This window comes from Cajanus cajan, chromosome 1 (assembly GCF_000230855.2).
Source record: "Cajanus cajan strain Asha chromosome 1, NIPB_CcT2T_4, whole genome shotgun sequence".
Taxonomy (NCBI): domain Eukaryota; kingdom Viridiplantae; phylum Streptophyta; class Magnoliopsida; order Fabales; family Fabaceae; genus Cajanus; species Cajanus cajan.
In genome coordinates this window covers 70,674,641-70,686,761 of record NC_138517.1, presented here as the reverse complement: position 1 = coordinate 70,686,761, position 12,121 = coordinate 70,674,641, and positions in this window count along the sequence as shown.

Here is a 12,121-nt window from a genome sequence, read left to right as displayed (position 1 = left end):
GAATAATCTAGTGGAAACATGGAGATATAGTGGTCAATAGGAGGGTTGACACATCTCTTAAAGAAAGGGAAAAATCATTTGGTTGATGACACCAAAATCAAATATGCATCATTCCTCGGTAACAGAAATCGGCAGAGCACAGTCCGTCTGGAGGAATGGCAAAATCCAAACACAAAAACGCATCGGTTAATTCTTTTGAAAAAAGAATCAAATAGAATTAGGTGCATCATACTGCATACATGCATACAGATGATAGGTGTACTGGAAGATCACTTATTCTCTGTTTATTGAAAAAACAAAAAATATATAAACTTCAGAAAAACAATACGCCCGTATCGTGTTCAGTATGCCCGTACCAAAATTAGGGTTATGAACAAATTTTCAATTCAATACGGGCATACTGAAATGAATAACGGCCGTATTGGCAATAACAGAAATCCTCCCTCACATCAATGACAAAATTCCTCCAAGAAGAAGAGGATAGGGGAAGCCATTCATTTTTTCCAAAAAATAAAATAAATTAAACTTGCATTTTGTGCATCGCGCACAATTAATTGCACATTCAAAGACCTCATCATGAGGCAATTGCATAAAATAGAAAAAATAGAAAAATTGCTTGTGTATGACAGCAGCAAACAAAATGCAAAGATTCAGAAAATCAACAGCGTCATACAGAATAACTGAGCCTGGAGAGGCTTGCCGAAAAATACTCTCAGAATAACTGAGCCTGGAGAGGCTTGCCGAAAGAATACTCTCAGAATAACTGAGCCTGGAGAGGCTTGCCGAAACAATACTCCCACAGAATAACTGAGCCTAGAGAGGCTTGTCGAAATAATACTCTTTCAGAATAACTGAGCCTGGAGAGGCTTGCCGAAAGAATACTCTCAGAATAACTGAGCCTGGAGAGGCTCGTCGAAATAATACTCCCTCGTCATACAGAATAATTGAGCCTGGAGAGGCTTGTCGAAATAATACTCCTTCAGAATAATTGAGCCTGGAGAGGCTTGCCGAAATAATACTCCTACAAAATAACTGAGTCTGGAGAGGCTCGCCGTAATAATACTCCCCAGAGAAATCTCAGCTTCCACTCACGGGCCAAATTCCTCAGTGAAAGCTATCAAAGTGAGATCAGCAAAATTCCTTAACGGAAGCATGATTCAAATAGTATATCTAGTCAAAGGACTTAAAACTTCCTCAGTAGAAGATAGCTCTCCAACTCAAATGAAGAGTGAAGCTAAGCCTGAAGAGGCTTTCTAAATAATACTCTGGGATACAATAAGATCCCCAAATCCCCAATCGCCTACTCAAGAGGCACCCCTACAAAAGGAGAAAAATAAAAAATATATATATCAATTCCCCAAGCGGAATGTGGCATCCAGCCAAGCACCAAACATCAAGATCATTTGCCTAACAAAAGAGGCCAGTCAAGAAATGAATGACAAAATCCCTAGCGGATAAACAGCCTACACAGAGGCTACAAAAATCAGAAAATCCAAAAGAGATACCCGAATAAGGACAACAGGGATACTCCACCAACGTCAAAGGACGTCAGCCAAACATAAGGCATCGCTCAACTCAGAGAGAAAGAGCATCTGTGTCTACACCCCAAGGAGTCAGAAATTCCCCATGGGTACCAACAATGCAATGCAAGTTGGGGCACAGGAACCTGTGAATGACTGCACATCCCCTAGACGGATCCCTGCGTTATCCAGCCCTCAGCGGCACAAAATCAGAAAAAACTGTCGAAGCAGCATAGTGGACTGTGGAGACAAGAATCATCTCAAATCCCTGGAGAGGGTAAACTCGCATTGCCGAAGTGATCAGAAGACACGGACGCAATCCCTGGAGAGGGCAAACTCAGCTGCCGATGTTAAGATGCAGACCCTGGAGAGGGCAAACTCAAACTGCCAAATGTTAAGCGGCAGGGCCTGGAGAGGCAATACTTAATCACCAGTGTGATGTTAACACATTGGTGTCTAGCTTCCGGCTCGGGCGTCGAGTGAGGCTAGGTCTGGAGAGACGGTACTCAACCATCAGCGTCATCAGAGGTGCGTTGGTGTCCAACTTCCGGCTCGGGCGGCGAGTGAGGTTGGGCCTGGAGAGGCAATACTTAATCACTAGTGTGATGTTAACACATTGGTGTCTAGCTTCCGGCTCGGGCGTCGAGTGAGGCTAGGTCTGGAGAGACGGTACTCAACCATCAGCGTCATCAGAGGTGCGTTGGTGTCCAACTTCCGGCTCGGGCGGCGAGTGAGGTTGGGCCTGGAGAGGCAATACTTAATCACCAGTGTGATGTTAACACATTGGTGTCTAGCTTCCGGCTCGGGCGTCGAGTGAGGCTAGGTCTGGAGAGACGGTACTCAACCATCAGCGTCATCAGAGGTGCGTTGGTGTCCAACTTCCGGCTCGGGCGGCGAGTGAGGTTGGGCCTGGAGAGGCAATACTTAATCATCAGTGTGATGTTAACACATTGGTGTCTAGCTTCCGGCTCGGGCGTCGAGTGAGGCTAGGTCTGGAGAGACGGTACTCAATCACCAGCGTCGCCAGAGGCACGTCGGTGTTCAACTTCCGGCTCGGGCGTCGAGTGAAGTTGACCCTGGAGAGGGTAAACTCAGCTACCGAGGATGTCAGAAGCGCCGAGGTATGCACCCACCTGGAGAGGCTACTCAACAATTTTCCACCGGAAGACATTACAAGTCAGAAGGTTGGCACATCACCCGGACAATTGGGTCAACTCCTTTACTTGTCAGCCGGTACACCAAAGGCCGTCCGACTAAGTAAAGAGGGGGCAGCTGTAGACCCCTAAAATTGTCCGGGTCGGAAATAAAGCTTGAAGACTCTCGAAGACTGAAGGAAGATCAGCCAGAAGGACCCCTGGAAGGCCCTAGGAGGGTTCTCTGTAGGTCTAGAGGTCTTAGAATAGCTCAAAATCAGGAAGTGGAGGGAATGAAGCCCAATACGGCCGTACTGAACTTAATACGGCCGTATTGAAGCTTCAATACGGCCGCAGTGAACTCAATACGGTGTATTGAAGTTTCTGAAAACTTCAATACGGCCGTATTGAAATCAATACGCCCGTATTGAAGCTTCAATACGGCCGTATTAAGTTCAGTACGGCCGTATTGGGCTTCATTCCCTCCACTTCCTGATTTTGAGCTATTCTAAGACCTCTAGACCTACAGAGAACCCTCCTAGGGCCTTCCAGGGGTCCTTCTGGCTGATCTTCCTTCAGTCTTCGAGAGTCTTCAAGCTTTATTTCCGACCCGGACAATTTTAGGGGTCTACATTTATTTATTTCAAATGGACAAGAATTACAAACAAATAGATATTAATAAAAAAATATGATAAAAAATTTTATTCCCTTCTGTATACCCTAACTCTAAAGCATCATATAGGGTAGTTTATTTCAAAAAAAAAAAAAAAAAAAGCAAAAATCATGCATCATCCCCTTTAGTAACAAAAAAAATTATAAAATTTAGGCAGAAAACAAATATCATGCATCTCCTAGGATAGTACATTTGCATACATTCATCAGAAATGGAAGACACATGTAATAGTATGCAAAGAATGTTCTCTAAACAAAAATCAATGAGAATGATATCCGTTGAATTTCTCATATGTCTTTGCATCCTATTTTACTTTTCATATAGATAACACGTCTTCCTTGTAAATAATAAATACGAATAAAAAGGGAAATCTAATTTGTGCGTGTTAGCCGGATAATGGAAATTACTGTAATCAAATGCGAACCTGATACATCAAATCGGGAAACACTTATCAGTAATTAGGGGCATCACACGCCCAAATCGACGATTCAAACAGCGAGACTTTCCCATGACGAAATGACAATTGTCGGGATAGGAGGAATGAACAAGAATGAACGAATCCTTGCTTCTAGGGAATTACAAGACAAAATCCAATTGAGGAATAAAGACATTGCGCGACAAAAACCCGCTAGGATGAAAACTCATAAAGGGCATCCTAGGCAAAAATTAGGGTAAAGAAAAAATCAAAATCCCGATAGGATACGTCCTATGCAAAAGTTAGGGATACATATAAAAAGTAATGTCTGCTTGAGTTGGAAATCGAAAGGCGATTTTTGGGTATTCCCTTCAAAAAGCATGAATTCACAAAGGTTTCACTCCAAATGAAAACACCGACGTTCAAGCAAGTGGAAAGGTTTTCTATTGAAATCATCAAATCATTCATAACTCTCTAGGGGGCAACATCTATCTATCTCTCTGTGTATGAATCACGAACTCGGGGCATGCCCGGGCCTTCGAGCTTTGTTAAAGGGGCATGTGTAAATTGAAGGTACTGTTTTAAATGCCATAACACTCTTTTGCTTCTCTTCTCCCTCTAAATATCCACTCTAGGCCTCATCCATTAACCCTTAATTAACAAGGTATATTTGCTACAAAGAGGCTTTTCAATAATAGCATGGAAAGGATAACAAAGGAACAATCAGAAATTCAAACATGACTAGGGTTTAATAAAAATAGAGCGTCCCACACAAACGCTGCAAAAATGAAAGCCCGGCAGGAAACCCACCAAGGGGGCTGCGCAAAAGTTAGGGCATGATCTGCTAGGCAACCCACAATCAAAAAGGGTAACCTAGGCAAAAGTAATGATCAAAAGAAAATGTCCGCTAGGGAACACATCTCAAGTAACGTAGGCAAAAGTTAGGATGTCAAAGCAGTGACCTGAGTTGAAAACTGAAAGGCAGCTCAAGGGATCGTCTAAACAAAGCACAACCCCAAGTCAACACTTCACTTTCCAAAAAGGCTAAACACAATGATAGCTTCTTTGTAGCAAATACGCTTTGTTTAATAGCCATAAACACTAGCCCACCTTGGCCAGCCATTCTTCTAAAAAACCCTTTTGGAAAAAACATCCATTCTAACAAACCTTATGAAAAAAATACAAACATCCCTTCTGTCTTTTCTCTTGACCCTTATGGCATTAAAATGGTACCAAAAATATACACAGGGAATGCACAGTGAATACTCACAGAGGAAAGATCGAGATGTCCCTGAACGGAGTTGGGAGACGCTTGACTACACATCGACTAGATAATCAAGGAGCCACTGAAACCTTGAGTTCAAAAGAACATATCTCGGCGATAATCACAAACGACATGGATAAAAAGGAATCGTCAACATTAACCTTAATGCGTACAGGTTAATTTCCCGACAAAAAAATGAATTGCATCTTTAAGAACAAACACATGAGCATAAACTGTATCGCATGCATATGAGTTAGGGGCATATGGAAGGGCGTTACACAAAAAAATGTAAAAATCATTCTTGTCTTGCATTTTCATTGCCTCCATGCATCCATGCATTCTACTTGCTATGAGTCAAAGGGAGTCATCAAGACAAAGCATTTGTAAAAGCTCAACAATCAAACAAGCAAGCCTATAAGCATGAAGAGGTCATCGTGCCCTACTCTTCACCAAATGCAGGATAATCCAAGAGAATGCCAAGATCAGGCGTGCACTCCTCACCAAAGCTAGGAGTGGCTTCCAAAATAATACTCACCAATAAAGATTCAGCAAATAACATCATAGGAATAGATTCCTCCATCAATGATGACAATAAAAAAAAAAAGCAACATGAGAAAAAGGCAAGCTTCGAAAATGTCAAAAAAGCCGAAGCATTCAAAATGATAGCAAAAAAGGCAAGCTTCAAACATGAAAGAGCCGAAGCTAAATAAAAATGAAATTCAGAAAAAACCCTACCACAAGCAGGCGCCTGGAGAGGCATCACAATACTCACACGACATGGGCAACATTAGAATCCTTGTCACACATCAACTCCTTTGCCCACAATCACAAGGGCACCACTTACCAACAATCCTCGTCAAGGGGCAATCACATCATCAGCACCAGCAGACGGCCTGAAGAGGCTACGAAAATACTACGGCCTGAAGAGGCTACGAAAATACTACGTCCTGGAGAGGCTACGAAAATACTAAGGTCTGGAGAGACTGTACTCGCATCCCAATCCGGTATACGACAAAGCCGTGAGGGAAAGGTCTGGAGAGACTGTACTCGCATCCCAATCCGGTATACGACAAAGCCGTGAGGGAAAGGTCTGGAGAGACTGTAGTCATCTCCCAATCCGGTATATGACAAAGCCGTGAGGGAAGCTGAGCTACGAAAATACTCCCTTTTCAACAAGCTACAAATAAAAGAACGCACTATCACAAGAGATACAATGGAGCATCTACTTGAAGGTCGAAGATCAGGTGTACAGTTTGTTAGCCTTGTTACCCAATAGAGTATGCAACCAACACTTAACTACTCTAAAGGGCGAGGACACGAACAAATACACCTATCCAAGAGAAGGAACGTAGAAGCGCCAACACCAAAGAGACGAGGAGGAGACCCGGACGAAATGTCTACGTCTTTACTTGCCTTTGGAAAAGCAACACATAGCTACTCCAAAGGACAAGTAAAGAGGGGTAGCTGTAGACACCCAATTTCGTCCGGGGGGCATACAAACAAAGAAATGGACCTCCATTACGAAGGGAAGGGGCTTCCGAAATAGGCAAACAACAAGAGAGGACATCAGAAGGCCTAAAGGCCAAATAAGGTGGTTTCAGTAGCCCGGAACGGGCCGTTCCAAAATTGGAACGGGCCGTTCTGAACCCCGGAATGGGCCGTTCCAATATAAGAACGGGCCGTTCCAACGTAACTGAAATCAACTAAATATTTTGGGTGGAACGGGCCGTTCCAATACCAGAACGGGCCGTTCCAAACAAGGAAAAACGGGAACGGGCCGTTCTGGAAAAGGAAAATTTGTGTCACTTTCTACTCTGGAACGGGCCGTTTCGTTTTCATAACGGGCCGTTCCAGGGTACGAAATTTACACATTATAATTGGGCCAGAACGGGCCGTTCCGAAACCGGAACAGGCCGTTCTGGCCCACTACTGATCCCTATAAATTGAAGTCTTGGGCACAGTTCACAGGGCGGCCAGAGAAATTTCGAATAAGACTCCTTTGAGCACGAAAATTCTCTATCTCTATCTCTTCTATTATATTTTTTTGAGATTTGTGTCGCATCTCTATATTCTCTCTCCCTCCTATTGTATTTCTTGAGATTTGTGAGGCATACTGTAGTGTGAAAGGTCGCCACAAAGCACCTTTCCCATATTTGAAGATTTAATAAAGCTTGTTCAAGAGGTATTTCATTCAACCTTCTTTTCTTCTTTTTATTCCTCATTTTTTATTTCCTTTTTATTATAATAAACGTCATAATGTAGATATTTTAGAGAAATCGCTTAATTTATATTTTAAGTATGTAAATAAACATTATTAAAGGGGATTTAATATTTAATCTATTAATTCTTATTACGTTATCTTCATCATAGGGTACCGATTTAGGGCGTTGTAGGGGTGCTTAATACCTTCCCTACACGTAATCGACCCCCGAACCCAATTTTGGTTATCAAGGCCATTATTGGATCTTTAAAAACCTTTTCTTTTTCCAATATTTTGAGTAAAATATTGGTGGCGACTCCATGAACCTATTTTCAAAACCATTAATTAAGGATTAGTCTGGTGTCCGGGCATTCCTTAATTAATGAGACTTTTAAAAGGATGTCCAAACCATACGTCGCAAGATCGGAAATTTTCGGGTTGCGACATCTACCACTGAAACTGGCTATTTCTCAAAAGTTAAATTCTCCTTAACTTGTATTGCCTCTGATTCCAAGACATGACTTGGATCGTGAATATACTTCCTCAGTTGTGAAACATGGAACACATCATGCAGATTAGAAAGGAATGGAGGTAATGCAATCTGATATGCCACTGGTCCAATCCTCTTGAGAATTTGATACGACCCAATAAACTTAGGATTCAACTTGTTAGCTTTGATAGCTCTTCCCACACCTGTGGTAGGAGTTACCTTCAAAAACACATGTTCTCCCTCTGAAAACTCTAAAGGTTTCCTCCTCTTGTCTGCATAAGACTTTTGCCGACTCTGAGTAGCTCTCATTTTTTCCTGAATTTGTTTCACCTTTTCAGTAGTCTGTAAGATGATCTCTGGTCCCACCATCACTGATTCTCCCTCTTTAAACCAACACAAAGGTGTTCGACATTTCCTCCCATACAGAGCCTCAAATGGTGCCATTCCTATACTTGCATGAAAACTGTTATTATAAGTGAACTCGACCAAAGGCAACATCTCTTCCCAATTCCCTAGATGATCCAAAATACAAGCCCTCAACAAGTCCTCCAAAGATTGGATAGTCCTCTCAGACTGCCCATCAGTCTGTGGGTGATAAACAGAACTGAGTCTTAACTTAGTCTCTAACGCCTGATGCAAACTTTGCCAAAATCGAGAAGTAAAACGAGGATCCCTATCAGAGATGATATTGGAGGGCACGCCATGTAATCTAACAATCTCCTTAATATACAACTGAGTTAACTTTTCCAAGGACCACTTTATATTCATTGGAAGGAAATGAGCACACTTAGTTAATCTATCCACGATCACCCAAATAGAATCACAATTCTTAGCAGACCTTGGTAATCCAACAACAAAATCCATGGTTATACTATCCCATTTCCATTCTGGCACTTCCATCATTTGTAACAAACCTCCTGGTTTTTGATTTTCTACTTTAGCTTTCTGACACACAATGCAAGATGCAACATACTCGGCTATCTCCCTCTTCATACCATTCCACCAAAACATTTTCTTCAAATCTTGATACATTTTTGTCATACCCAGATGTACACTTAACTTGCTTTTATGACCTTCCTCAAGTATCAACTTTTTCAACTCTTTATCTTGTGGAATACAAATTCTACCCTTGTACCTCAAGATTCCATCCATATCTTGTTCAAATCCTTCAGCTTTCTCAAAACCCAACAACTCTCTAACCTTATTCAATCCCGTATCCTGAACTTGTTTTTGTTTCACCATTTCCAAGAAATCACTAGTTATGGTAGTCATACCACAACTAATAAAATCTGGGGCAATCACAACATTAAGATTCATATCTCTGAATTTCTCTACCAACTCCATTTCTCTAACCATCATGTAAGACATATGAAGAGATTTTCTACTCAAAGCATTGTCGCCACCGGCCCGAAACGGGCTTTCGGCATTCGCGAAGGATGGTTGGACTCTTTTATTTGTTTAAAAATATGGATTGCTAGAATGACTTATTCTCAAATTGAGACCTTGTCAAACGAGCAATTTTATTAAAAGGCTCACCAATCCATGTTAATCCCAAGCGGGACCCTCCATGGATTAGCGGTTTTCATAAAAAGGAAGGGTTCATGAAGTCGCCACCAATGTTTTACTCAAAACATTGGAAAAAGAAGTTTAAGGCAATCGATTCAAAAATCGACTTCGGCCATGACAACCAGAGTCGGGTAAGGGAGTCGGTTACGCGTGGGGAAGGTGTTAGCACCCCACAGCGCCCCTTTCGGGTTCCCTATGACAGATTATTTCTAAAAATAATACTGCGAAATTACTAAATTACCCCTATTTATTCTAAACAATTATAACTTAACTATCTACATGATGACAGTTAAATATACACACAGAAAGCAGTAAAAGGAAGGACTTAAGAAGAAACCTTTGAAGCGTGCTTTTATATTCAAGTAAAACTGGGAAGCTTTTTGGCGTTCCCTCGCTCTACAAGCCCGCTCGCTCCCTCCTAGAAAATTTTAACTATGGAAATCCGGAGGATTTCCCTTCGACTCAGTTCGAGACTCAAGCAAAAAGCTCAGAACTCGAGAACTTTGTCGGATCAACTCTCCGAGTGATTTCTAGGCAGAGCACTGCTCAAAAAAACCCAGAATACTCAAGAAGAGGGTTAAAACTCAGTGTAAAAGTGTAGAATGACGTCCAAATGACGTCTTATTTATAGGGAACAGGCGCAATACGGGCCCTGGAGTCAATACGGCCCGTATTGAAGTTTTGAACTACAATACGGCCGTATTGAATTCAGTACGGCCGTATTGAAGTTCAAGAAACCTCAATACAGCCGTATTGAGTTCAGTGCGGCCGTATTGAAGTTCAAGAAACCTCAATACGGCCGTATTGAGTTCAGTGCGGCCGTATTGAAGTTCAAGAAACCTCAATACGGCCGTATTGAGTTCAGTGCGGCCGTATTGTAGTTCAAAATGTTCAATACGGCCGTACTGAACTTTTGGGAGGCCGTATTGGGCTTCATTCCCTCCACTTCCTTATTTTGAGCTATTACAAGACCTCTAGACCTACAGAGAATCCTCCTAGGGCCTTCCATGAGTCCTTCTGGCTGACTTTCCTTCAGTCCTCAAGAGTCTTCAAGCTTTATTTCCGACCCGGACAATTTTAGGGGTCTACAGCTGCCCCCCCTTTACTTAGTCGGACGGCCTTTTGGTGTACCGGCTGACAAGTAAAGGAGTTGACCCAATTGTCCGGGTGATGTGCCAACCTTCTGACTTGTAGCGTCTTCCGGTGGAAAATTGTTGAGTAGCCTCTCCAGGTTGTTGCATACCTCGGCGCTTCTGACAACCTCGGTAGCTAAGTTTACCCTCTCTAGGGTCAACTTCACTCGACGCCCGAGCCGGAAGTTGAACACCAACGTGCCTCTGACGACGCTGATGGTTGAGTACTGTCTCTCCAGACCTTGAGTACCGTCTCTCCAGACTTTGAGTACCGTCTCTCCAGACTTTGAGTACCGTCTCTCCAGACTTTGAGTACCGTCTCTCCAGAGTTTGAGTACCGTCTCTCCAGACTTTGAGTACCGTCTCTCCAGACTCTGAGTACCGTCTCTCCAGACTCTGAGTACCGTCTCTCCAGACTCTGAGTACCGTCTCTCCAGACTCTGAGTACCGTCTCTCCAGACTCTGAGTACCGTCTCTCCAGACTCTGAGTACCGTCTCTCCAGACTCTGAGTACCGTCTCTCCAGACTCTGAGTACCGTCTCTCCAGACTCTGAGTACCGTCTCTCCAGACTCTGAGTACCGTCTCTCCAGACTCTGAGTACCGTCTCTCCAGACTCTGAGTACCGTCTCTCCAGACTCTGAGTACCGTCTCTCCAGACTCTGAGTACCGTCTCTCCAGACTCTGAGTACCGTCTCTCCAGACTCTGAGTACCGTCTCTCCAGACTCTGAGTACCGTCTCTCCAGACTCTGAGTACCGTCTCTCCAGACTCTGAGTACCGTCTCTCCAGACTCTGAGTACCGTCTCTCCAGACTTTGAGTACCGTCTCTCCAGACTTTGAGTACCGTCTCTCCAGACTTTGAGTACCGTCTCTCCAGACTGAGTACCGTCTCTCCAGAATTTGAGTACCGTCTCTCCAGACTTTGAGTACCGTCTCTCCAGACTTTGAGTACCGTCTCTCCAGACTTTGTACCGTCTCTCCAGACTTTGAGTACCGTCTCTCCAGACTTTGAGTACCGTCTCTCCAGACTTTGAGTACCGTCTCTCCAGACTTTGAGTACCGTCTCTCCAGACTTTGAGTACCGTCTCTCCAGACCTTGAGTACCGTCTCTCCAGACTTTGAGTACCGTCTCTCCAGACTTTGAGTACCGTCTCTCCAGACTGTGAGTACCGTCTCTCCAGACTTTGAGTACCGTCTCTCCAGACTTTGAGTACCGTCTCTCCAGACTTTGAGTACCGTCTCTCCAGACTTTGAGTACCGTCTCTCCAGACTTTGAGTACCGTCTCTCCAGACTTTGCTTCGGTTGTCTCTGAAGACCTAGGCAACTGAGTTTGCCCTCTCCAGGGTCTGCGTCCGTGTCTTCTGATCACTTCGGCAATGCGAGTTTACCCTCTCCAGGGATCTGAGATGATTTTTTGTCTCCACAGTCCACAATGCTGCTTCGACGGTTTGTTTTTCTGATTTTGTGCCGCTGAGGGCTGGATAACGCAGGGATCCGTCTAGGGGATGTGCAGTCATTCATAGGTTTTTTGTGCCCCAACTTGCATTGCTTAGTTGGTACCCATGGGGAATTTCTGATTCCTTGGGGTGTAGACACAGATGCTCTTCTTGAATTGAGCGATGCCTTATGTTTGGCTGACGTCCTTTGACGTTGGTGGAGTATCCCGGTTATCCTTATTCGGGTATCTCTTTTGGATTTTCTGATTTTTGCTGCCTCTGTGTAGGCT